The sequence below is a fragment of the Ranitomeya imitator genome, chromosome 8, assembly GCF_032444005.1.
Source record: "Ranitomeya imitator isolate aRanImi1 chromosome 8, aRanImi1.pri, whole genome shotgun sequence".
Taxonomy (NCBI): domain Eukaryota; kingdom Metazoa; phylum Chordata; class Amphibia; order Anura; family Dendrobatidae; genus Ranitomeya; species Ranitomeya imitator.
Genome location: NC_091289.1, coordinates 97,855,839 through 97,882,356, shown reverse-complemented (window position 1 = coordinate 97,882,356; position 26,518 = coordinate 97,855,839). Strand labels below are relative to the sequence as shown.

The 26,518-nt window shown below is 41.4% G+C and overlaps 1 protein-coding gene across 2 annotated transcripts in view; it reads left to right on the top strand.

The window, feature by feature from the left end:
* The window catches only part of DDR2 (discoidin domain receptor tyrosine kinase 2), a 522,895-nt gene that overhangs the window by 259,088 nt on the left and 237,289 nt on the right, over positions 1 to 26,518 (top strand). The window lies entirely within an intron of this gene.

Genomic DNA, 26,518 nt, shown 5'->3' with positions numbered 1-26,518 from the left:
CAGGACTGAGTTTCTTGCTGCAAGTACTCAGCCAGTACTTCCGCGGTGTGTCTGTTGTCACCCAAACACTTCATTTGTAGCACAGCCTGCTGACGCTTACCACTAGCTGTTCCATAATGGGACACCTCATGTGCAACACTGGTAGCTGCGGATGGAATGGTCATGCGACTGCGCTCTGTGGATGAGCTTTCACTTCTGTAGGAGGAGGAGGAGGAGGGGCAAAAGTCTACAGCAAACTGTTTCCTAGACCGTGGGCTAGGCAGAACTGTCCCACTATGGCTGTCCCCTGTGGACCCTGCATCCACCACATTCACCCAGTGAGCCATGATGGACACGTAATGTCCCTGGCCATGCCTACTGGTCCATGCATCTGCTGTGAGGTGCATCTTTCTACTGACTGATTGCCTCAGTGCATGGACAATGCGGTCTTTGACATGCTGGTGGAGGGCTGGGATGGCTTTTTTCGCGCATAGAAGTGTCAACTGGGTAGGTCATAGCGTGGTACTGCGTAGGCTATTAGGGCTTTGAAAGCTTCACTTTCAACCAACCGGTAGGGCATCATCTCTAACGAGATTAGTCTAGCAATGTGGGCGTTCAAACCCTGTGTACGTGGATGAGAGGATGAGTACTTTCTTTTCCTAACGAGAGTCTCTTGTAGGGTGAGCTGGACTGGAGAGCTGCATATGGTGGAACTAGTGGGGGTGGGGGTGGACATGGCAGATTGAGAGAGGGTTGGTGATGGTATTCTTGATGTTGGCCTACCTACAGTGTTTCCTACCAAGAACCTTGTGATTCCCTGACTGCTTTGGCCTTGCGACGATACCTCCACATTTGCTGCAGGTGGTGTCCTAATCGGTGTGCTTACTGTGAGGGAAACAATGTAGCGTTGCTGACTACCTTCATTCTGAGCATGTGCACCAACAGTACTAGACGTTTGGTAGTTAGTCCAGTCTTGCAAGTGCATGCTGGTTTAGTGTCTACGCATGCACGTTGTATTTAAATTTAGGAGATTCTTCCCTCTGCTAAAGGTCTTTGAGCACTTCTTACAAATAACTTTGCACTGATCATTCAGATCTTGGTTAAAAAATCCCCACACTGCACTCTTCCTACTATGGATTACCTTTTCAGGCATTGCACGCTGTGCTACTTTCACCGGATGGCCACGCTGTCCTAAAACTGTTTTTGGTTTTGACAAACATTTTTGGCCAAATGAAAGCTATTGCAATGTAGATGGCTGCTGCAGATCATCCTCCTCCGCTTCTGAGCTACTGGCAGCAGTACCCTCTTCCGCCAATGGCTGCCAATCTGGGTCAACAACTGGGTCATCTATCACCTCCTCTTCAATGTCATGTGCATCTTCCTCTGTGTCACCATGTAAGGTGCTATAGCGTTCGGGACGGGGGAACATAGTCTCATCAGGGTCAGATTCTGGCTCAGTACACTGCGAGGGCAATGTAGTGATCTGAGTCAATGGAACAGCATAATAATCTAGCTGTGGCTGTGCATCTGTGCACTCCATGTCCGATTCATCTTGTAATGGGCTTTTAACAATTTCCCTCTCTAACCCAGGCACGGTATGTGTAAAGAGCTCCATGGAGTAACCTGTAGTTTCGCCTGCGGCATCCTTCACTTTTGGTTTGGGTGAAGGACACAAGGAAGCGACTTGTTCCTGACCGGGAGCATCCACTGACAACTCGCTGCTTTTAGATTTCGAACCTTCTGAAGAGGAGGCGAAAGAGCTAGAGGCTGACTCAGCAAGGAAAGCCAAAACGTTTTCCTGCTGCTCCGGCTTTAAAAGCTGTTTTCCTACTCCCAGATAAGGGAGCCTTCTAGGCCTTGTGTAGCCAGACGATGACGTTGGCTCAACACTTCGAGCCTTTGGTGCTATTTTGGTTTTCCCACTACCACCAGATGCTCCACCACCACCACCATCAGTACCAGCTGGCAACGACCGCCCACGGCCTCTTCCACCAGACTTCCTCATTTTTGGAAAAATCTAACTAAAATAACAACCGTTATATGGTACTGTGAAACAAGGTAGAAGGTGTATATAAACTTGTGGAGAAATTAAATCTCCCTTTTTTTTGCGGGGGGGACTACAACAAAACTCAGGCCCAGTGTATTACACTACACAATGTAAGTGGCAGAACGTGGCTGGAAGATGTACGACAAACTAACAGAACTGACGTAGATCCACTTAGTGCCAATTTAAATCTCCCTTTTTGGGGGGAGACTGCAACAAAACTCAGGCTCAGTGTATTACACTACACAATGTAAGTGGCAGAACGTGGCTGGAAGATGTACGACAAACTAACAGAACTGTGACGTAGATTCACTTAGTGCCAATTTAAATCTCCCTTTTTTGGGGGGGAGACTGCACCAAAACTCAGGCCCAGTGTATTACACTACACAATGTAAGTGGCAGAACGTGGCTGGAAAATGTACTACAAACTAACAAAACTGTGACGTAGATCCACTTAGTGCCAATTTAAATCTCCCTTTTTTTTGGGGGGGGGAGACTGCACCAAAACTCAGGCCCAGTGTATTACACTACACAATGTAAGTGGCAGAACGTGGCTGGAAGATATATGGCAAACTAACAGAACTGTGACGTAGATCCACTTAGTGCCAATTTAAATCTCCCTTTTTTGCGGGGAGACTGCAACAAAACTCAGGCCCAGTGTATTAGACTACACAATGTAAGTGGCAGAACGTGGCTGAAAGATATATAAAAAAATACAATTGCTGTAGTACAATTTCAATTTCCCTACAATGATCTCAGGACAAGTATGGCAGCAATAAAAAGGACTGGTGCACACAAGTGTGGACAAATAAACAAGAGAACTGTGCAGAAAGGAGCAACAGGATTTTTGCTTTTAAAAAAGCAGTTGGTTTGCACAGCGGAGTACAAACAGCAATGCATCAGGGAGCCTTATAAGGCAGCCTAAAAAGCTACAGAGATGATGCACAAAACTATAAACTCCACTGTCCCTGCAAAGAAAAGGTGGTGTTGGACAGTGGAAATCGCTACAGCACAAGCAGTTTCGGGGTTAATCTTCCCTCCCTAACTATATCCCTTCTTCTGATGCAGCTGCAGCAACCGCTCCCTATGCTAGGATTGGCAGAAGTAAGATGGCGGTCGGCATGCACACCCCTTTATAGCCCCTGTGACGCCACAGAAAGCAAGCCAATCACTGTAATGCCCTTCTCTAAGATGGTGAGGACCGAGACCTATGTAATCTCGCTGCCCACACTCTGCATCCTCCTTCATTGGATGAGAAATGGCGCTGAAAACGTCATACAAAACGCAACTTTTGCACGCAGATCGCCGACCTCATGGCCGATCCCACACTAGGATCGGGGTCGGGTTTCACGAAACCCGACTTTGCTGAAAGTCGGCGATTTTTGAATTTGTCCGATCCATTTCGCTCAACCCTAGTGAGGAGTTTTGTGTATGTGGATTCAGGGCTGGCGTATAGCCATTAGAATTCCGGCTCCACCGGAGAGGAGTTGCTTGTGTGCTATTCTGACTGCATGACTACTGTTGGCTCTATTAGGTAGCTGTGATCTCCTGTGAGGTTAACAGGGCACGGCATTCTTTTTTCTTAGTGAATCTGAAGTAAGAGTTTGCTTATACCACCATATAGTACCGCCTGTTACTAGCAGCAGGTTTTCCCTCCTGCACAGTGGGCCCCGGGTTGCGAACGCACCTACTGTCATATATATATATATATATATATATATATATATATATTCGGTGCATTTTGCCAACTCTAACACATACAGTTCAGCACTGAAACCACCATCAATCCTGTCAACTGTCTTACATCTTTGACTGTGAAGTAACCCCATATCATCAGGCTTCCTCCTCCGAACAGTTCCTTTGATTTCTCGATCTGATAGCTCCTTTTTCCTTGTTTCTTCCAGACCCATTTGCATCCATTACAGCCTAGTCTATTGACTTTAGTTGCATCAATCCAAATCACCATTTTGCAATCTTCTACTGTCCATTTTTCAAGTTTTTTTGCAAACTTAATCTGATGCTTCTTGTGACATTATGATGATGTGCTGCTCAGAACTATGATGCTTTAAACAAACAAAAAAATTATTTCAACCTATGATCAAATGTTTTACTTGTTCATTGCAGCCTGTATACCCTGCTTGATTAAGGAGAAATGAGAGAGTATATTCGTTACTCGAGATTTCCCGAGCACGCTCGGGTCACCTTCGAATATCTTTTAGTGCTCGGAGATTTAGTTTTTATCGCCGCAGCTGAATGATTTACATCTGTTAGCCAGCTTGATTGCATGTGGGGATTCCATAGCAACCAGGCAACCCCCACATGTACTTATGCTGGCTAGCGGCTGTAAATCATGCAGCTTCGTCAACAATAACTAAATCTCCGAGCACTTACAAATACTCGGAGACCCCCTGAGCGTGCTCGGGAAATCTCGAGCAACAAGTACACTCACTCATCACTAGAAATGAGTATCCTAGAAACACTCATTCGTGATAACTATGTAGAGTCCAGATCCTAAATTTAGATGGCTGTGGCTATGAAAAAGAATCTAAAGATTATTTTAGTTATAAAGTAGCATGTCATTTTAATAGAATCCATATGTAGGAAAAAATAATAGCTAGTGAGGGTGGTCTGGTTAGGCTAACTGCAGAATATTAATTCCAAAATGCTTAGACTGTATTTCACAAAATTAATGGGTACTTTTCTATAGCCAGCATTTTTCCAACACGAATTTCACATAGCCAAGTGCTCATGAACACACACTTTACAATCACTTTTTAGTGACTATTTATTTACTCATTTGCTTCAACTATTAGTGAAGAGCGAGCACTAAAATGCTCAAGTGGTCAGAACTCGAATCGATCGTGGGATATTTAATCTTGACCGTACACATTAATAACAATTTTTGAACCTTCAATTGGACTCAATTGGGTGCTTGGTGCTTGCCGTTTTAGGGACCGTCAATTAAAATAAAACAACTTCTTTTTGTCTAACGTGACAGATACGAATAGGATTATTTTCCTTTTCCATATTTAGTTTCCTCTCCTTTGAGTCTAGCTTGGGCTCTCTTTCTAAGGGGGTCAAACACCAGCAATAAATAATGGGGATGCTATTTATTCATGGACCGAATTTCTGCCTTAATGTGTCTAAGAATTTATGTATATGGAATCTTAGTTTATCTTGGGCTCCTTTTGTATTTTGAATAAAGAGATGTGGAGGCATAGGTTATTTGCTCTCTATAGGGATAAGACGTAAACGGGGTACCAAACTCTTTGACTAATTGTATGTGCATATTTTTCAGAAACCGGAAGTGACACACCTAAGATGGTGTGGACACTTACGAGAGTCTTGAGTTCCACCTCATGGAACGCAAGGATATCATTACCGATTAATTTTAGAGTTGACCGCCAACCGGGGGGCTTTGCTGCTGTGGACATTTTCGCCTTCCAAAATGATTGCAGGATAACGAGGTATCATCCCCTGTGAGTAGCTGTATCGCCCCTGTGAGTGGATGACCTCCCCGGGTCAGTTTACAACCGGAATTATAGAAAAACGACTGGCACATCCAGACTAGTGTGAATAGGTACATACCAGGAGCAGCTAACTCCATATACAATATACAAAAATGGTTGCACACTATCGTGCCAAAGCATGTCTAATATGAAATACCTGAAATATGAATAGCAAAATGGCTTTTGAACATTAGGAAAAATATTTGAGAGACGCTTAGCACAGAACTTGGCCAAATAGTGTGAGCCCATCAACCATCGTCAAGGTGGTCTCATTAATCTGATGGGTCCCTGACCTCCCTGTCCAAATGTGAACACTTACTGAAGGCTAATGTCTGTATGCCTGGGTGAATGTGGACACCTCTGTCAGCAAAGCCTACATATGGGTTGGCCGGAACCAAGTGTGATTAGATGTAATTAAAAACCACATGGTGAAGGGAGGAGTGCGCAGTCAGTAAGCTAACATAGAAATGACAGAAAAACGACTGGCACATCCAGACTAGTGTGAATAGGTTTATACATATTAGTCCATATAAATTTTAACAGAACACATTCGAAGGTCCAATACAACAAAAAAACGGCCCCCCAAGAATATTATTCAGGGCACAAAATGTTTAGTTCAAAATATATAAAGTTTATTTAACCATAAGTACAACTTCATTTTTTTTAAAAACATACATAACATCAAAATGTGCAAGTACCTCTGATCCAAAAGAACAACCAGTTTTGTGTGTGCTTAATGGTTAGTCCTAACATGCATACTGACTACCGATCTAGTAGATAACTTATTTTAGGTCAGATCATTTAGTAACAATTGCTATGCAGGCTCTAGACATATCTTTGCAAGGTGACTGCTTTGATAAATTTTTAAAGTGCCAATGTGCAAAAGTGCATGTCTATGTGCGGGAGTTTACACAGGGCTGACTATGATAATACTTATACGCAATAGAGTAGTACATATATCGCTACTTCTTAAGCCCCTATGTTAAGTGAAAAAAGTCCCTACATGATCGGCACTTGCCTAATTAGGACAAGAATTAGTAAATATATAAAGGCATAATCACCTTGCTGCAGCACACACAACACCAGGGACCTCTACGCGCGTTTCGATAGTACGCCCCCGGATGAAGATACTATCGAAACGCGCGTAGGGGTCCCTGGTGTTGTGTGTGCTGCAGCAAGGTGATTATGCCTTTATATATTTACTAATTCTTGTCCTAATTAGGCAAGTGCCGATCATGTAGGGACTTTTTTCACTTAACATAGGGGCTTAAGAAGTAGCGATATATGTACTACTCTATTGCGTATAAGTATTATCATAGTCAGCCCTGTGTAAACTCCCGCACATAGACATGCACTTTTGCACATTGGCACTTTAAAAATTTATCAAAGCAGTCACCTTGCAAAGATATGTCTAGAGCCTGCATAGCAATTGTTACTAAATGATCTGACCTAAAATAAGTTATCTACTAGATCGGTAGTTAGTATGCATGTTAGGACTAACCATTAAGCACACACAAAACTGGTTGTTCTTTTGGATCAGAGGTACTTGCACATTTTGATGTTATGTATGTTTTTAAAAAAAATGAAGTTGTACTTATGGTTAAATAAACTTTATATATTTTGAACTAAACATTTTGTGCCCTGAATAATATTCTTGGGGGGCCGTTTTTTTGTTGTAGTGTGAATAGGTGCATATCAGGAGCAGCTACCTCCATATACAATATACAAAAAAAGGTTGCACTCTATCGTGCCAAATCGTGAAGAATCAACAACAAGTGGAACACAATTGTGAAGTTGAACAAAATTTATTGTTTATTTTAAATTTTTGTGGAAATTCAAAAACTGAAAAGTGGGGCGTGCAATATTATTCAGCCCTTTACTTTCAGTGCAGCAAACTCACTCCAGAAGTTCATTGTGGATCTCTGAATGATCCAATGTTGTCCTAATTGTCTAATGATGATAAATATAATCCACCTGTGTGTAATTAAGTCTCCGTATAAATGCACCTGCTCTGTGATAGTCTCAGGGTTGTGTTTGAAGCACAGACCATTATGAAGACCAAGGAACACAGCAGGCAGGTCCGTGATACTGTTGTGGAGAAGTATAAAACTGGATATGGATACAAAATGATTTCCAAAACTTTAAACATCCTAAGGAGCACTGTGCAAGCGATCATATTGATATGGAAGGAGTATCATACCACTGCAAATCTACCAAGACGTGGCCCTCTAAACCTTCATCTCAAACAAGGAAAAGACTGATCAGAGATGCAGCCAAAAGGCCCATGATCACTCTGGATGAACTGCAGAGATCTACAGCTGAGGTGGGACAGTCTGTCCATAGGACAACAATCAGTCGTACACTGCACAAATCTGGCTTTTATGGACGAGTGGCAAGAAGAAAGCCATATTTCAAAGATATCCATAAAAGTGTAATTTAAAGTTTGCAACAAGCGACCTGGGAGACACACCAAACATGTGGGAGAAGGTGCTCTGGTCAGATGAAACCAAAATCAAACTTTTTGGCAACAATGCCAAACTATATGTTTGGCGTAAAGACAGCACAGCTCATCACCCTGAACACACCATCCCCACTATCAAACATGGTGGTGGCAGCATCATGGTTTGGGCTTGCTTTTCTTCAGCAGGGACAGGGAAGATGGTTAAAATTTATGGGAAGATGGATGGAGCCAAATACAGGACCATTCTTGAAGAAAACCTGTTGGAGTCTGCAATAGACCTGAGACTGGGACAGAGATTTGTCTTCCAACAAGACAATGGTCCCAAACATAAAGCAAAAACTACAATGGAATGGTTCACAAATAAATGTATCCAGGTGTTAGAATGGCCAAGTCAAACATGTTGGCATATGCAACAGATTAGGACTTATTATAAGTAAAAGGAGGACTTTATACTAACCAGACAGCAGATGGCGATAGTGTGTAAAGTTATATACTTGCTGTAATGTGGGGAGGGAAGCTCTCAGTGGTTGGTTGCTTTTCTTACTTTCGGTTTTGCTTTTCTTCATGAATGTGTTGTCTTCAGTGCACGGACTGTGTGACACTGAATTGTATCTCATGTTTATCCAGTATGAAGTAAATACTGTTTACTCAAGATATCTTGCTGATTGAAGCTTTCCTAAGTACAGCGGTGACTGCAAGAAGACACACTCTGCAACAGGTTATGGGCCCAGATAACCCCAGATAAACCCAGGCACCCCAGATAACCCCAGATAACCCCAGACATCCCAGGCACCCCAGGCACTCCAGACACTACAGGTCTGCACTACAAGCTCAGGCAGAAGGATCCTGGTTTATAGCCCAGATAACGAGATAAGCTCTGTAAACAGAAGGAACTAAATCCAGATACAGAGTGACAGAGGAATTCATGATCCCGGGAGCTGGATATAATTGCAGAGAATTCACAGGACATACAGGAGAATATCTTCAGTACAACTCTCTAAACAAGTAAGACTATATAAAGATGATGATGAGTAACACAGAACTGAAATTTACAGTAGCTAAACTGAATAGTGAAAATTATCAGTTATGGAAATTCAAAGTAGAGATGTTGTTATCTAAGGATGATCTATGGGAAGTAATTGTTACAGCAAGACCAGATCAAGATAATCAGACATGGGATAAGAAGGATATACAAGCGAGAGCCACCATTAGCTTATTAGTGGATGATGCTCAATTAATACATATAAGAAATGAAGAAACAGCTAAGGGAATGTGGGAAGCATTAAGAAAACTGTATGAAAGACCTAGCTTGAATCACAAGTTGTTTTTATTAAGAAAGCTGTACAGTATGAGATTGAGTGCAAATGACGATATGCAGAAGCACATATTCTCAATGATGGAAGTGATATCACAGCTAAGATCTATTGGTGAAGATGTTAAAGAAAGTCATGTAGCAGCTATATTGTTGTGCAGTTTACCAGATTCGTATACAGCCTTGATAAATGCCCTTGAGACGAGACCAGAAACTGACATTACATTAGATTTTGTGAAAACAAGACTAATAGATGAATATCAGAGAAGAAAAGAACAAAGAAATGATTCTTCTACTGAAAAGGACAGTGAAAACGCTCTTAAAGCTACAGAATTCCAAAAACCCAATAATAAAGAGACAAGAGAATGCTTCAGATGTAAGAAAAAAGGTCATTTAAAGAAAGACTGTACCATATGGAAAGCTGAACAACAAAAATTACAACATAAAAAGCATACAGAGAAAGTAAAAAACACAATTTCTGATTCATGTGAGAATAATTGGAATGGCACATTTAAAGTAACAGACAAGAAATCATCACTTGGTTGGTTTATTGATTCAGGAGCAACGAGTCATATGACAAGTGACAAGAATTTCTTTACTGATCTTGATTTAGATAAGAAAGAAGCCATTTATCTTGCAGATGGAAGCAAAATAACCGCAGAAGGTATCGGACAAGGTATGCTAAATTGTTCAAACAAGTTCGGACAAGATTCAAAGATACTTGTACAAGATGTGTTGTATGTTCCAAAATTGGAAGGCGGATTATTATCTGTGAAACGTTTAACAGCAAAAGGACTTACAGTGAAATTCAAAGACAATGAGTGTGCAATTATTGCAGGAAACAAGGTGATAACCAAAGTCAAGGCAGATGAACAATTATATCATTTTGACACACCAAAGGAACAGATGAAGGTATGTACACATGATCACAAAAACTGTATTCACATGTGGCATAGACATCTAGGACATAGACACCCTGACAGTATAAGGGAACTACAGAGAAAAGAATTGACAAAAGATTTAAAGATATCAGATTGCTCAATTACCAATAGATGTGATTGTTGTATAAAATCCAAAGCCACAAGGATATCTATTCCAAAAGAAAGTGAGATGAAAAGCGAAAGACCACTTGATTTGGTGCATACTGACGTATGTGGACCCATGAAAGTGACTACATCAGGAGGCAATAGATACATGTTGACTTTTATAGACGATTACTCAAGATACACAGTCACATACTTAATTAAAAACAAAGTGAAGTTTTTGATAAACTTGTAGACTATGTAACAAGATCAAGTAACAAATTTCAAAGGAAGCCAATTGTCATCAGAAGTGATAATGGAGGTGAATTTACAAGTCACAGAATAGAAGACTACTTAAGACAAAATGGGATAGAACACCAGAAAACTGTTCCATACACACCTGAACAAAATGGAATAGCAGAAAGAAAAAACAAAACTCTAACAGAGATGATAAGATGTATGCTGACGGATTCCAAACTACCAGAGAAATATTGGGGTGAGGCAGCAATGACAGCTACTTATCTACAGAACCGACTTTTTTGCAGAAAACTGACGAAAACTCCATATGAACTGTGGCAAGGTATGAAACCAAGTGTCAATCATTTAAAAGTTTTTGGATGTAAAGTTTTCATATTCATTCCAACAGAAAAACGTTCCAAACTTCAAAACAGATTCATGGAAGGAATATTTGTTGGATATAGTGAAAATTGCAAAGGATACAGAATCCTAGATCCCAAAACAGACAGAGTTACGGTGAGTAACAGTGTGACATTCATTGAAGATTTGAATGAATACATTATGATTTCAGTTGAAACAAAAAATGAGAAAACCAATAATGACACAACTGAAGAAATATCTGATGAGAAAGAAGTAGAAGTTAATGAAGAACAAAATACTGAAAGTGAAGAATCACAACTACAAACAGACACAGAACCAAGACGTTCAATGAGAGAGAACAAAGGAAAACCACCAAAACGTCTCTCATACAAGACAAGTACAAGAAAAATCTATGAGCCTACTTCTTGGGAAGAAATATCTAAACTGCCTGTTGGAGAAGACTATGATGAGACATTTGCTCCAGTTGTCAAACACACTACAATAAGAACTTTACTTACAGTTGCAGCAATGAAACAGATGCAACTGAGACATCTGGATGTAAAGACAGCTTTTCTGAATGGAGATTTAACAGAAGACATTTATATGGAACAACCTCCAGGATTCAAAGATGAAAGAAATCCAAACAAAGTTTGTAAACTACAGAAAAGCATATATGGTTTAAAGCAAGCAGCTAAAGCGTGGAATGACAAAATCACGGAAGTACTTACAAATGAAAAATTTCAAAGAAGCAAAGCTGATCCATGCTTATACACAAAAAGGCTGATTAATAGATGGATTTATATACTCATATATGTAGACGATATTTTGATTTGTTTTGAACAAGAAAGGGATAACGAAAACATTCTAAAAATCCTGAAGCAACATTTCGAAATCAAAGACTTGGGAAATGTAAAACAATACCTAGGAATACAAGTAGAAAGAGAAGAAGATGGAAGTTTCCTACTGAATCAAAATCATATGATTCAAGACATAACAGAAAAATTTGGATTAAAGGATGCAAAAACAGTAAAGTCTCCAATGGAAACTAATTATCTCAAAGAGATGAACAGTGAACAAAATATGCTACCAAATAATGAAGAATACAGAACAGCAATAGGAAAACTACTGTATCTAGCAACCGTTACAAGACCAGACATCGCAGCAGCAGTAGGAATCCTGAGTAGAAAGGTATCAAAACCAAATAAAGCTGATTGGAATGCCGTGAAGAGAGTAATACGTTATTTGAAAGGAACTAGCAATGTTAAGCTGAAATTACCCACAAGCGATGATTGCATTTTAACAGGATATGTTGATGCAGATTGGGCTGGAGATCCAACTGACAGAAGATCTACCAGTGGACATATTTTTTTCCTCTCAGGTGGACCAATAAGTTGGACAAGTAAGAAACAGTCAATTGTGACACTATCTTCAACAGAAGCAGAATATGTTGCCGCAGCACACGCGAGTCAAGAAGTACTGTGGTTAAGACAATTGTTGACAGAATTAGGACAACCACAGTTGGCACCAACAAAACTAAAGGAGGACAATCAAGGATGTCTTGTTCTTGCTCAGATGGAAAGAGTCAATCCAAGAACCAAGCATATTGATGTGAAATATCATTTCTTGAGAGATCATCAGGAACACGGAGTCTTGAAGTTAAAGTACTGTCCTACTGAAGAAATGACAGCAGACATTTTCACGAAGGCGTTGAATGCTGATAAACATCAGAGACTAATAAAAAAGTTGGGTTTGATTGAATAAGTCCTTACTGTTGAGAAAGGGTGTTGGCATATGCAACAGATTGGGACTTATTATAAGTAAAAGGAGGACTTTATACTAACCAGACAGCAGATGGCGATAGTGTGTAAAGTTATATACTTGCTGTAATGTGGGGAGGGAAGCTCTCAGTGGTTGGTTGCTTTTCTTACTTTCGGTTTTGCTTTTCTTCATGAATGTGTTGTCTTCAGTGCACGGACTGTGTGACACTGAATTGTATCTCATGTTTATCCAGTATGAAGTAAATACTGTTTACTCAAGATATCTTGCTGATTGAAGCTTTCCTAAGTACAGCGGTGACTGCAAGAAGACGCACTCTGCAACAAAACAGACTTTGGAAAGCTGGGTGACATATTGAATAAATACATGCAGGGGAGATAAGAGTTATCGCAGAGTTTGAAAAGTTCAGTGACATACCTGTAGGAAGAATAGGTTAAAGACATGCTGATTAGAGTGCAACGGTTATAGATGACAAGTTGCAGTCTGAATACATTATATTAAATTCTGTTCTAATTCATTGCTGTACACTTAAGCACTGCACTTTTTTGATGCTCAGCAGACTACACTATGTTGTCCTTTTCATAACCATAGTACTCGAGTGTATGAAGTAACTCATCTTGTAGGATACTCACATATAGTTCAGCATTGAGACCACCATTGATCCTGGTCAAGTATTCAACGCCTTTGGTTCTGAAACAACCCCATATCATCAGGCTTCCTCCACCGAACTTGATATTCCCTTCATTTTCTCAATTTGTTACCTCCTTTTTCCTTTGTTTCTCCTGGGCCCATGTGTACCCATCAGTGTTAGGAGTCGAGTTTCCTCTGCTGCACAGGGGGAATCTCGATCCGTCTCCGCTGCGGTCTCCCATTCTCCTCCAGGCGCAGTGGAGTCTGCTCAGCAGGGACGTCGATCCCAGCATCTCGCTCAGTCTGACTCTGTGCGAAGAGTTGCTGCTGCTTTTCCTGCTTCTGCCATTAAAGCCAGTGCTGGGCAGCGGCGAGTGGACTTTTCTGGATCTAAGTCCTTATTTGCACACACTGAGCATGCCCAGGGCAAGATCTCCCGTTGGAGATCGAGGGTCATGTGCTCAGGCTCTGCAGCACGTTCCATTGGTCCTCTTGGCAGGTCTTGGAAGGGCAAAGTTTCTGTGGCCACTTCCTGTGCTGCAACTATTTAAACTGCGCATGACCGCACGGCCATGCGCTAGTATTGTCTCATAATGTTATATGTGTGTGTGTAGATGAATGTATGTCGATGGATGAAAGCTCCTAAATATCCCTCCCTAGAGTTGTTGTCTGCTCGCGGATGTTGGTAGCTATCTAGCGCCCGACTTATCATCTGCACGATACACACATTACAGCGTCCTCTTGCTGTATCCGCCTGTACGGCGCCGTGCGCTTGCCTTGCGCTTTCCACACCCAAGCCAGTGTGGTTGGTGGCGTCCGTCAGTGTGGCATTGCTCGCACTTCTGTGCATTTATATATTTACTTGATGGCAGCCCGATTCTAAAGAATCGGGAGTCTAGAATCCATATATACTTTATTTATTCAAATGTAAGAATAATACAATTAATAAATAATAGTAAGAAAGAACAAAAATAATAGGCAGTATATGGAGAAAACACCAAACAAAAGTTCAAAATTGGTGTGAAAATGTCACTGAACCACTTCACAACTAAATATATATAGTTTTGGTAAATGGTATTATCATTTTTTTGACGAAGGAGCTTGAAGAGCAACGTCACTGGGCCCGCCTCCACGCAGTAGAAACTTGCTGTGAGGTAAAAATTCAAAAATCACACCAAAATGGCGGGCGGAGTGTGTCACAGTACGGCACGTTTCTGATTGGTCGCTCGCAGCAGGCGGCAACCAATCAGACACTGGACACTGTTGACGTCACTTATCTCCGGACATTAGCTCCGGACATTAGCTCCGGACATTAGCTCTGGACATTATCTCTGCACATTAGCTCCGGACATTAGCTCCGGACAAAGCCACGGAAGTTGGCACAAATTGCAGGAAGTAGTATTCTAGGCAATTAATCTCCGGACATTAGCTCCGGACATTAGCTCCGGACAAAGCCACGGAAGTTGGCACAAATTGCAGGAAGTAGTATTCTAGGCAATTATATATTAGATATTTAGTTTCCTTACACACCCAGTTGCGGTGTAGTGCCAGCGAGGGTCTAATCGGACTTCAATCCCAGTTGGGGTTAAGTACGCTGACTACTCGCTCGCGCTTTAGGTGCGGTACCACGATCCTGTGACGCAACAGGATTGCTCCCTTCACGCTGGGTGAGGTTGAACCCACGTGTATATACTTTAGTGTACCGCCATATAGTCTGTATATACTAGCAGCAGGTTTTCACCTGCACGGTGGACCCCGGACTGCGAACGCATCTATATCACCTTTCTTGGTGCGTTCCGCCAGTCCTAACAATCAGTGCCTAGTGTATCAAAATTTCAAGAGAAAAGCACATGCCCACAAACGGTTGGAACTCCACAAATAGAAGTTGTTGCAAAAAAATACAAAAGTTTATTTCCACAAAGTAATACTACACACAGTTAAAAACAATTAAAATTACTCCAACAAGTAAAAAGCTCCATTGATACAAAGTCCATCATTACATGTGAAATACATCTACTTTATACAAGCATGTTTTCTGGCATAGAAAGAAATAGCACCAATTTGTAACTTCTAATATAGCTGCATATAGTTATCATATACCAATATTTCCCATATAGCGGGACCTCTAGGTTGGTGACCTTCAATATATGGAGAGGATTATATCAGATATACTATAATGGGTGTCCCCAATTAGGCAGACAGACTTTAATGAGACAAATATACAGGTGGTAACACTTCTAACCGCAGATGCCTAGTTATTAGTGCCCATCCTGCAATAATGTGGCTATATCTAAGGATGAAGCAATACCAGCAAGCAAAAAAGAAAAGGGCACACAGCTACAAGTGACAGCAAAAAGTACAGCCAAGAAGCAACGAAGAGTGGTGGTGGTGGGAGACTCACTACTGAGAGGCACAGAAGCAGCCATCTGCAGACCGGACATAACTGCAAGAGAAGTATGCTGCCTTCCAGGTGCGATGATCAAGGATGTGACCGATAGGATACCAAAGCTCTTCAGCTCCAAGGACGTCCACCCATTTCTTCTGATACATGTTGGCACCAATGACACGGCAAGGAAGGACCTACCGACAATCTGCAAGGACTTTGAAGAGTTGGGGAAGAAAGTAAAGGAACTGGATGCACAGGTAGTTTTTTCTTCTATCCTTCCAGTAGACGGGCATGGCACCAGGAGATGGAACAGGATCCTTGATGCAAACAACTGGCTAAGACGATGGTGCAGACAACAAGGATTCGGATTCCTGGACCACGGTGTGAATTACTGGTATGATGGACTCCTCGCCAGAGACGGACTACACCTCAACAAACCTGGGAAACACACATTCGCCAGAAGACTCGCTACACTCATCAGGAGGGCGTTAAACTAGAAGAAGAGGGGACGGGAAGAAAAACATTAGACTCGAACAAAGACGACCCAGGAAAACATACTCAGAAGGGAGGTAAGAACATTTCTAAAACAATCCACAGTGAGGAGATTGGAACAAAACAAAATCCTCTAAACTGCATGCTCGCAAACGCCAGAAGCCTGACAAACAAGATGGAAGAACTAGAAGCAGAAATATCTACAGGTAACTTTGACATAGTGGGAATAACCGAGACATGGTTAGATGAAAGCTATGACTGGGCAGTTAACTTACAGGGTTACAGTCTGTTTAGAAAGGATCGTAAAAATCGGAGAGGAGGAGGGGTTTGTCTCTATGTAAAGTCTTGTCTAAAGTCCACTTTAAGGGAGGATATTAGCGAAGGGAATGAGGATGTCGAGTCCATATGGGTTGAAATTCATGGAGGGAAAAATGGTAACAAAATTCTCATTGGGGTCTGTTACAAACCCCCAAATATAACAGAAAGCATGGAAAGTCTACTTCTAAAGCAGATAGATGAAGCTGCAACCCATAATGAGGTCCTGGTTATGGGGGACTTTAACTACCCGGATATTAACTGGGAAACAGAAACCTGTGAAACCCATAAAGGCAACAGGTTTCTGCTAATAACCAAGAAAAATTATCTTTCACAATTGGTGCAGAATCCAACCAGAGGAGCAGCACTTTTAGACCTAATACTATCTAATAGACCTGACAGAATAACAAATCTGCAGGTGGTTGGGCATTTAGGAAATAGCGACCACAATATTGTGCAGTTTCACCTGTCTTTCACTAGAGGGACTTGTCAGGGAGTCACAAAAACATTGAACTTTAGGAAGGCAAAGTTTGAACAGCTTAGAGATGCCCTTAATCTGGTAGACTGGGACAATATCCTCAGAAATGAGAATACAGATAATAAATGGGAAATGTTTAAGAACATCCTAAATAGGCAGTGTAAGCGGTTTATACCTTGTGGGAATAAAAGGACTAGAAATAGGAAAAACCCAATGTGGCTAAACAAAGAAGTAAGACAGGCAATTAACAGTAAAAAGAAAGCATTTGCACTACTAAAGCAGGATGGCACCATTGAAGCTCTAAAAAACTATAGGGAGAAAAATACTTTATCTAAAAAACTAATTAAAGCTGCCAAAAAGGAAACAGAGAAGCACATTGCTAAGGAGAGTAAAACTAATCCCAAACTGTTCTTCAACTATATCAATAGTAAAAGAATAAAAACTGAAAATGTAGGCCCCTTAAAAAATAGAGAGGAAAGAATGGTTGTAGATGACGAGGAAAAAGCTAACATATTAAACACCTTCTTCTCCACGGTATTCACGGTGGAAAATGAAATGCTAGGTGAAATCCCAAGAAACAATGAAAACCCTATACTAAGGGTCACCAATCTAACCCAAGAAGAGGTGCGAAACCGGCTAAATAAGATTAAAATAGCTAAATCTCCGGGTCCGGATGGCATACACCCACGAGTACTAAGAGAACTAAGTAATGTAATAGATAAACCATTATTTCTTATTTTTAGTGACTCTATAGCGACTGGGTCTGTTCCGCAGGACTGGCGCATAGCAAATGTGGTGCCAATATTCAAAAAGGGCTCTAAAAGTGAACCTGGAAATTATAGGCCAGTAAGTCTAACCTCTATTGTTGGTAAAATATTTGAAGGGTTTCTGAGGGATGTTATTCTGGATTATCTCAATGAGAATAACTGTTTAACTCCATATCAGCATGGGTTTATGAGAAATCGCTCCTGTCAAACCAATCTAATCAGTTTTTATGAAGAGGTAAGCTATAGGCTGGACCACGGTGAGGCATTGGACGTGGTATATCTCGATTTTTCCAAAGCGTTTGATACCGTGCCGCACAAGAGGTTGGTACACAAAATGAGAATGCTTGGTCTGGGGGAAAATGTGTGTAAATGGGTTAGTAACTGGCTTAGTGATAGAGACTATACCATTTATAACCACTCTCTGCTTTCTAACTGGGTCGCTGTGACCAGTGGGGTACCGCAGGGGTCAGTATTGGGACCTGTTCTCTTCAACATATTCATTAATGATCTGGTAGAAGGTTTACACAGTAAAATATCGATATTTGCAGATGATACAAAACTATGTAAAGCAGTTAATACAAGAGAAGATAGTATTCTGCTACAGATGGATCTGGATAAGTTGGAAACTTGGGCTGAAAGGTGGCAGATGAGGTTTAACAATGATAAATGTAAGGTTATACACATGGGAAGAGGGAATCAATATCACCATTACACACTGAACGGGAAACCACTGGGTAAATCTGACAGGGAGAAGGACTTGGGGATCCTAGTTAATGATAAACTTACCTGGAGCAGCCAGTGCCAGGCAGCAGCTGCCAAGGCAAACAGGATCATGGGGTGCATTAAAAGAGGTCTGGATACACATGATGAGAGCATTATATTGCCTCTGTACAAATCCCTAGTTAGACCGCACATGGAGTACTGTGTCCAGTTTTGGGCACCGGTGCTCAGGAAGGATATAATGGAACTAGAGAGAGTACAAAGGAGGGCAATTAATAAATGGGATGGGAGAACTACAATACCCAGATAGATTAGCGAAATTAGGATTATTTAGTCTAGAAAAAAGACGACTGAGGGGCGATCTAATAACCATGTATAAGTATATAAGGGGACAATACAAATATCTCGCTGAGGATCTGTTTATACCAAGGAAGGTGACGGGCACAAGGGGGCATTCTTTGCGTCTGGAGAAGAGAAGGTTTTTCCACCAACATAGAAGAGGATTCTTTACTGTTAGGGCAGTGAGAATCTGGAATTGCTTGCCTGAGGAGGTGGTGATGGCGAACTCAGTCGAGGGGTTCAAGAGAGGCCTGGATGTCTTCCTGGAGCAGAACAATATTGTATCATACAATTATTAGGTTCTGTAGAAGGACGTAGATCTGGGTATTTATTATGATGGAATATAGGCTGAACTGGATGGACAAATGTCTTTTTTCGGCCTTACTAACTATGTTACTATGTTACTATGTTACTATGTATCTGGTGTAAGGTCTCCAGAGATGCTCATATACACATTGGCAATATTGTGAGTCAGTCATACCCATATGAAGGCAAAGTTAGTCAGCCCAAACAAACATAGCAGGAGAAAGCTGTATACTTAGCCCCAACCAGTCCTCTACAGTCACTCTGCGGTCGCCCCCTGGTCCCTCAAAGCAGCGGTGCAGCCAGAGTATAATGTGGCTTCCACACTCCATTATACTCTGGCTGCACCGCTGCTTTGAGGGACCAGGGGGCGACCGCAGAGTGACTGTAGAGGACTGGTTGTGGCTAAGTATACAGCTTTCTCCTGCTATGTTTGTTTGGGCTGACTAACTTTGCTTTCATATGGGTATGACTGACTCACAATATTGCCAATGTGTTTATGAGTATCTCTGGAGACCTTACACCAGATATAGCCACATTATTGCACAGATGGGCACTAATAACTAGGAATCTGCGGTTGGAAGTGTTACCACCTGTATATTTGTCTCATTAACCCCTTTAACCCCAAGGGTGGTTTGCACGTTAATGACAGGGCCAATTTTTACAATTCTGACCACTGTCCCTTTATGAGGTTATAACTCTGGAACGCTTCAACGGATCCCAGTGATTCTGACACGGTTTTCTCGTGACATATTGTACTTCATGACAATGGTAAAAATTCTTTGATAGTACCTGCGTTTATTTGTGAAAAAAATGCAAATTTGGCAAAAAATGTGAAAATTTCACAATTTTCCAACTTTGAATTTTTATGCAATTAAATCACAGAGATGTCACACAAAGTACTTAATAAGTAACATTTCCCACATGTCTACTTTACATCAGCACAATTTTGGAACCAAAATTTTTTTCTGTTAGGGAGTTATGAGGGGTAAAAGTTGACCAGCAATTTCTCATTTTTACAGCACCATTTTTTTTTAGGGACCACATCTAATTTGAAGTCATTTTGAGGGGTCTATATGAAAGAAAATACCCAAGTGTGACACCATTCTAAAAACTACACCCCTCAAGGTGCTCAAAACCACATTCAAGAAGTTTATTAACCCTTCTGGTGCTTCACAGGAATTTTTTGAATGTTTAAATAAAAATGAACATTTAACTTTTTTTCACAAAAAATTTAATTCACCTCCAATTTGTTTTATTTTATCAAGGGTAACAGGAGAAAATGGACCCCAAACATTGTTGTACAATTTGTCCTGAGTACGCCGATACCCCACATGTGGGGGTAAACCACTGTTTGGGCGCATGGCAGAGCTCGGAAGCGAAGGAGCGCCATTTGACTTTTCAATGCAAAATTGACTGGAATTGAGATGGGATGCCATGTTTCGTTGGGAGAGCCCCTGATGTGCCTAAACATTGAAACCCCCCACAAGTGACACCATTTTGGAAAGTAGACCCCCTAAGGAACTTATCTAGAGGTGTGGTGAGCACTTTGACCCACCAAGTGCTTCACAGAAGTTTATAATGTAGAACCGTAAAAATAAAAAATCATATTTTTTCACAAAAAGTATCTTTTCGCCCCCATTTTTTTATTTTCCCAAGGGTAAGAGAAGAAATTGGACCCCAAAAGTTGTTGTACAATTTGTCCTGAGTATGCTGATACCCAATATGTGGGGGTAAACCACTGTTTGGGCGGATGGGAGAGCTCGGAAGGGAAGGAGCGCCGTTTGACTTTTCAATGCAAAATTGACAGGAATTGAGATGGGACGCCATGTTGCGTTTGGAGAGCCACTTATGTGCCTAAACATTGAAACCCCCACAAGTGACACCATTTTGCAAAGTAGACCCCCTAAGGAACTTATCTAGAGGTGTGGTGAGCACTTTGACCCACCAAGTGCTTCACAGAAGTTAATAATGCAGAATCGTAAAAATAAAAAATCATATTTTTTCACAAAAATTACCTTTTCGCCTCCAATTTTTTATTTTCCCAAGGGTAAGAGAAGAAATTGGACCCCAAAAGTTGTTGCCCAATTTGTCCTTAGTGCGATGATACACCATATGTGGGGGTAAACCACTGTTTGGGCGCATGGGAGGGCTCGGAAGGGAAGGAGTGCCATTTGAATGCAGACTTAGATGGAATGGTCTGTGTCACATTGCGTTTGCAGAGCCCCTAATGTACCTAAACGGTAGAAACCCCCCACAAGTGACACCATTTTGGAAAGTAGACCCCCTAAGGAACTTATCTAGATGTGTGGTGAGCGCTTTGACCCACCAAGGGCTTCACAGAAGTTTATAATGGAGAGCCGTAAAAATAAAACAAAATTTTTTTCCCACAAATTATTTTTTAGCCCCCAGTTTTGTATTTTCCCGAGGGTAACAGGAGAAATTGGACCCCAAAATTTGTTGTCCAATTTTTCCTGAGTGTGCTGATACCCCATATGTGGGGGGGAACCACTCTTTGGGCGCATGGGAGGGCTCGGAAGGGAAGGATCTACATTTGGAATGCAGACTTAGATGGATGTTATGACCTGGTGGTTAAGAGGCCACACTGATATGACCTGGTGGCTAAAACGCAACATGGGACGAGCTCTGAGAAGGTGGTATCTCTACTGACCGCAGTCCCTAATCCTAACAACAACACTAGAAATAGCCGTGGGATGTTCCTGACTCTCTCTAGACACCTCTTCATAGCCTAAGAAATAACTACCCCTAAAGAAGGAAATAGAAAGCTATCTTGCCTCAGAGAAACCCCCAAAAGGAAAGACAGCCCCCCACAAATATTGACTGTGAATGGAGAGGGAAATGACGTACAAAGAAATGAAATCAGAATTCAGCAAAGGAGGCCAATACTAAACTTGATAGACAGAGAGAAAAGGATACTGTGCGGTCAGTATAATAACTACAAAATCCATGCAGAGTTTACAAAAATGAACTCCACACCGACTCACGGTGTGGAGGGGCAAATCTGCTTTCCCAGAGCTTCTAGCTAGCCTGAATAAGACATAGTGACAAGCTGGACAAAAAGAGACATATTTGCAAAGCAATAGAGTCCAAACAAATGGACAAACAAAACTAGCAAAAACTTATCTTTTGCAGACAAGGACTGGCCATATGAGAAATCCAAGGAGAGAACCAAATCCAACCATGAACATTGACAGCAGGCATGAACTAAAGCCCAGAGCAGGTTTAAATAACAAACCCAGGCAAGGCGATTAGTGAAGGCAGCTGCTACAGCTACCTAAAGGAGCAGCAGTACCACTCGAAACCACCAGAGGGAGCCCAAGGGCAGAACTCACAAAAATACCATTAGCAACCACAGGAGGGAGCTCCAGAACGGAATTCACAACAGATGGAATGGTCTGCAGGTGTCACATTGCATTTGCAGAGCCCCTAATGTACCTAAACAGTAGAAACCCCCAACAAGTGACACCATTTTGGAAACTAGACCCCCTAAGGAACTCATCTAGATATGTTGTGAGAGCTTTGAACCCCCAAGTGTTTTACTACAGTTTGTAACGCAGAGCCGTGAAAATTAAAAAAAAAAACTTTCCCCCCAAAATTAATTTTTAGCCCCCAGTTTTGTATTTTCCCGAGGGTAAGAGGAGAAATTCGACCCCAAAAGTTGTTGTCCAATTTGTCCTGAGTACGCTGATACCCCATATGTTGGGGGGGAACCACCGTTTGGGCGCATGGGAGGGCTCGGAAGGGAAGGAGTGCCATTTGGAATGCAGACTTAGATGGAATGGTCTGCAGGCGTCACATTGCGTTTGCAGAACCCCTAATGTACCTAAACAGTAGAAACCCCCACAAGTGACCCCATATTGGAAACTAGAACCCCCAGTGAACTTATCTAGATGTGTTGTGAGAACTTTGAACCCCCAAATGTTTCACTACAGTTTATAACGCAGAGCCGTGAAAATAAAAAATCTTTTTTTTCCCCACAAAAATAATTTTTTAGCCCCCAGTTTTGTATTTTCCCAAGGGTAACAGGAGAAATTGGACCCCAAAAGTTGTTGTCCAATTTGTCCTGAGTACGCTGATACCCCATATGTTGGGGTAAACCCCTGCTTGGGCACACGGGAGAGCTCGGAAGGGAAGAAGCACTGTTTTACTTTTTCAACGCAGAATTGGCTGGAATTGAGATCGGACGCCATGTCGCGTTTGGAGAGCCCCTGATGTGCCTAAACAGTGGAAACCCCCCAATTATAACTGAAACCCTAATCCAAACACAACCCTAACCCTAATCCCAACAGTAACCCTAACCACACCTCTAACCCTGACACACCCCTAACCCTAATCCCAACCCTATTCCCAACTGTAAATGTAATCTAAACCCTAACTGTAACTTTAGACCCAACCCTAACCCTAACCCTAACTTTAGCCCCAACCCAAACTGTAGCCCTAACCCTAACCCTAGCCCTAACCCTAGCCCTAATCCTAGCCCTAACCCTAACCCTAGCCCTAGCCCTAACCCTAGCCCTAACCCTAGCCCTAACCCTAACCCTAGCCCTAACCCTAAAGGGAAAATGGAAATAAATACATTTTTTTAATTTTTCCCTAACTAAGGGGGTGATGAAGGGGGGTTTGATTTACTTTTATAGCGGGTTTTTTAGTGGATTTTTATGATTGGCAGCTGTCACACACTGAAAGACGCTTTTTATTGCAAAAAATATTTTTTGCATTACCACATTTTGAAAGCTATAATTTTTCCATATTTTGGTCCACAGAGTCATGTGAGGTCTTTTTTTTTGCAGGACGAGTTGACGTTTTTATTGGTAACATTTTCGGGCACGTGACATTTTTTAATCGCTTTTTATTCCGATTTTTGTGAGGCAGAATGACCAAAAACCAGCTATTCATGAATTTCTTTTTGGGGGAGGCGTTTATACCGTTCCGCGTTTGGTAAAATTAATAATGCAGTTTTATTCTTCGGGTCAGTACGATTACAGCGACACCTCATTTATATCATTTTTTTTATGTTTTGGCGCTTTTATACGATAAAAACTATTTTATAGAAGAAATAATTATTTTTGCATCGCTTTATTCTCAGGACTATAACTTTTTTATTTTTTTGCTGATGATGCTGTATGGCAGCTCGTTTTTTGCGGGACAAGATGATGTTTTTAGCGGTACCATGGTTATTTATATGTCTTTTTGATCGCGTGTTATTCCACTTTTTGTTCGGCGGTATGATAATAAAGCGTTGTTTTTTGCCTCGTTTTTTTTTTTTTTTCTTACGGTGTTTACTGAAGGGGTTAACTAGTGGACCAGTTTTATAGGTCGGGCCGTTACGGACGCGGCGATACTACATATGTGTACTTTTATTGTTTTTTTTTATTTAGATAAAGAAATGTATTTATGGGAATAATATTTTTTTTTTCTTGATTCAGGAATATTTTTTTTTATTTTTTTTTTACACATTTGGAAAAATTTTTTTTAACTTTTTTACTTTGCCCCAGGGGGGGATATCACAGATCGATGATCTGACAGTTTGCACAGCACTCTGTCAGATCACCGATCTTACTTACAGGGCTGCAGGCTTCACAGTGCCTGCTCTGAGCAGGCTCTGTGAAGCCACCTCCCTCCCTGCAGGACCCGGATGCCGCGGCCATCTTGGATCCAGGTCTGGAGCAGGGAGGGAGGTGAGTAGACCCTCGCAGCAACGCGGTCACATCGCGTTGCTGCGGGGGACTCAGGGAAGCCCGCAGGGAGTCCCCTCCCTGCGCGATGCTTCCCTGCACTGCCGGCACATCGCGATCATGTTTGATCGCGGTGTGCCAGGGGTTAATGTGCCGGGGGCGGTCCGTGACCGCTCCTGGCACATTGTGCCGGATGTCAGCTGCGATAGGCAGCTGACACCCGGCCGCGATCGGCCGCGCTCCCCCCGTGAGCGCCGCCGATCGAGCTGGACGTACTATCCCGTCGGTGGTCATAGGGGCCCACCCCACCTCGATGGGATAGTACGTCCGATGTCAGAAAGGGGTTAAAGTCTGTCTGCCTAATTGGGGACACCCATTATAGTATATCTGATATAATCCTCTCCATATATTGAAGGTCACCAACCTAGAGGTCCCGCTATATGGGAAATATTGGTATATGATAACTATATGCAGCTATATTAGAAGTTACAAATTGGTGCTATTTCTTTCTATGCCAGAAAACATGCTTGTATGAAGTAGATGTATTTCACATGTAATGATTGACTTTGTATCAATGGAGCTTTTTACTTGTTGGAGTAATTTTAATTGTTTTTAACTGTGTGTAGTATTACTTTGTGGAAATAAACTTTTGTATTTTTTTGCAACAACTTCTATTTGTGGAGTTCCAACCGTTTATGCTTTTCTCTTGAAATTTTGATATACATTATATGATACATGCTTGGTAGTGAACCCACCTTTCTTACATGCTTTATTATTAGATGGTGCCCACTAAGCTAGTTGTGTTTTTATCAGTGCCTAGTGTATTGACTTTCATCTCATCGTTCTAAATTAACCATTTCCAATCTTCTACTGTTCACTTGTTTTTTTTTTTTGCAAACTTGAGCAGACACTTCTTATGACAATATTGAAGTCGAGGCTTCTTCACATTTTTTCCGCCACTATTCAAGACTCGTGTAATATGCATTGCACGGTGCGTGCATGGACATCTGTGATCTCACTATTACAAAGCATACGAGCCACCTGCAGTGTTTGCCATGCCAAAACTGATAGACCTTGTGATGAGCCAACTTCTTGACACTGATATCTTACCTGGATATCCACCTCTTGGCTTTTGAATGGTTGGATAGACTTAATTTCATATTTTTCCAACTATCATGGCATTCACATGATGCTGTTTGGCATTTCCTTAGTTGACAGACCGCTATCGATGAGCTGGATGATGCTGTTTCTCTTTTCTTGGGAAACGTGCTTTATGGCTGCTGCTCGATTCGAACTAGTGAAAATTTCACCTTTGAATCAACCTAATAATACACTGAACTATTATTAAATGTGAGAACAGGTTGTATTTCATAATATACAGGAAGAAAAAAAATCCACCACCAGGAGCAAAACAGTAACAGTGTAGAGACATGAAAAGAATCTGCATATCTAATCATATGCTGAATAGTTGCAAGTCAAATGTGTGATGATATAGCCAAAATAATTGTCTATAAAATGATGGTAGTCTCAAGTTTGAAGCAGTGAAAAGTTCAAAACATTGTCACGGTTTCTCGTCAGAGTACTTGTATCATACCTACTACATTATCAGTAATGTAAGAGGTATCACTGTGTGTTATTTGTGGTGTTATATAGGACTGCAGAAAACATGTTTTACATCACTTAAAGAACAAT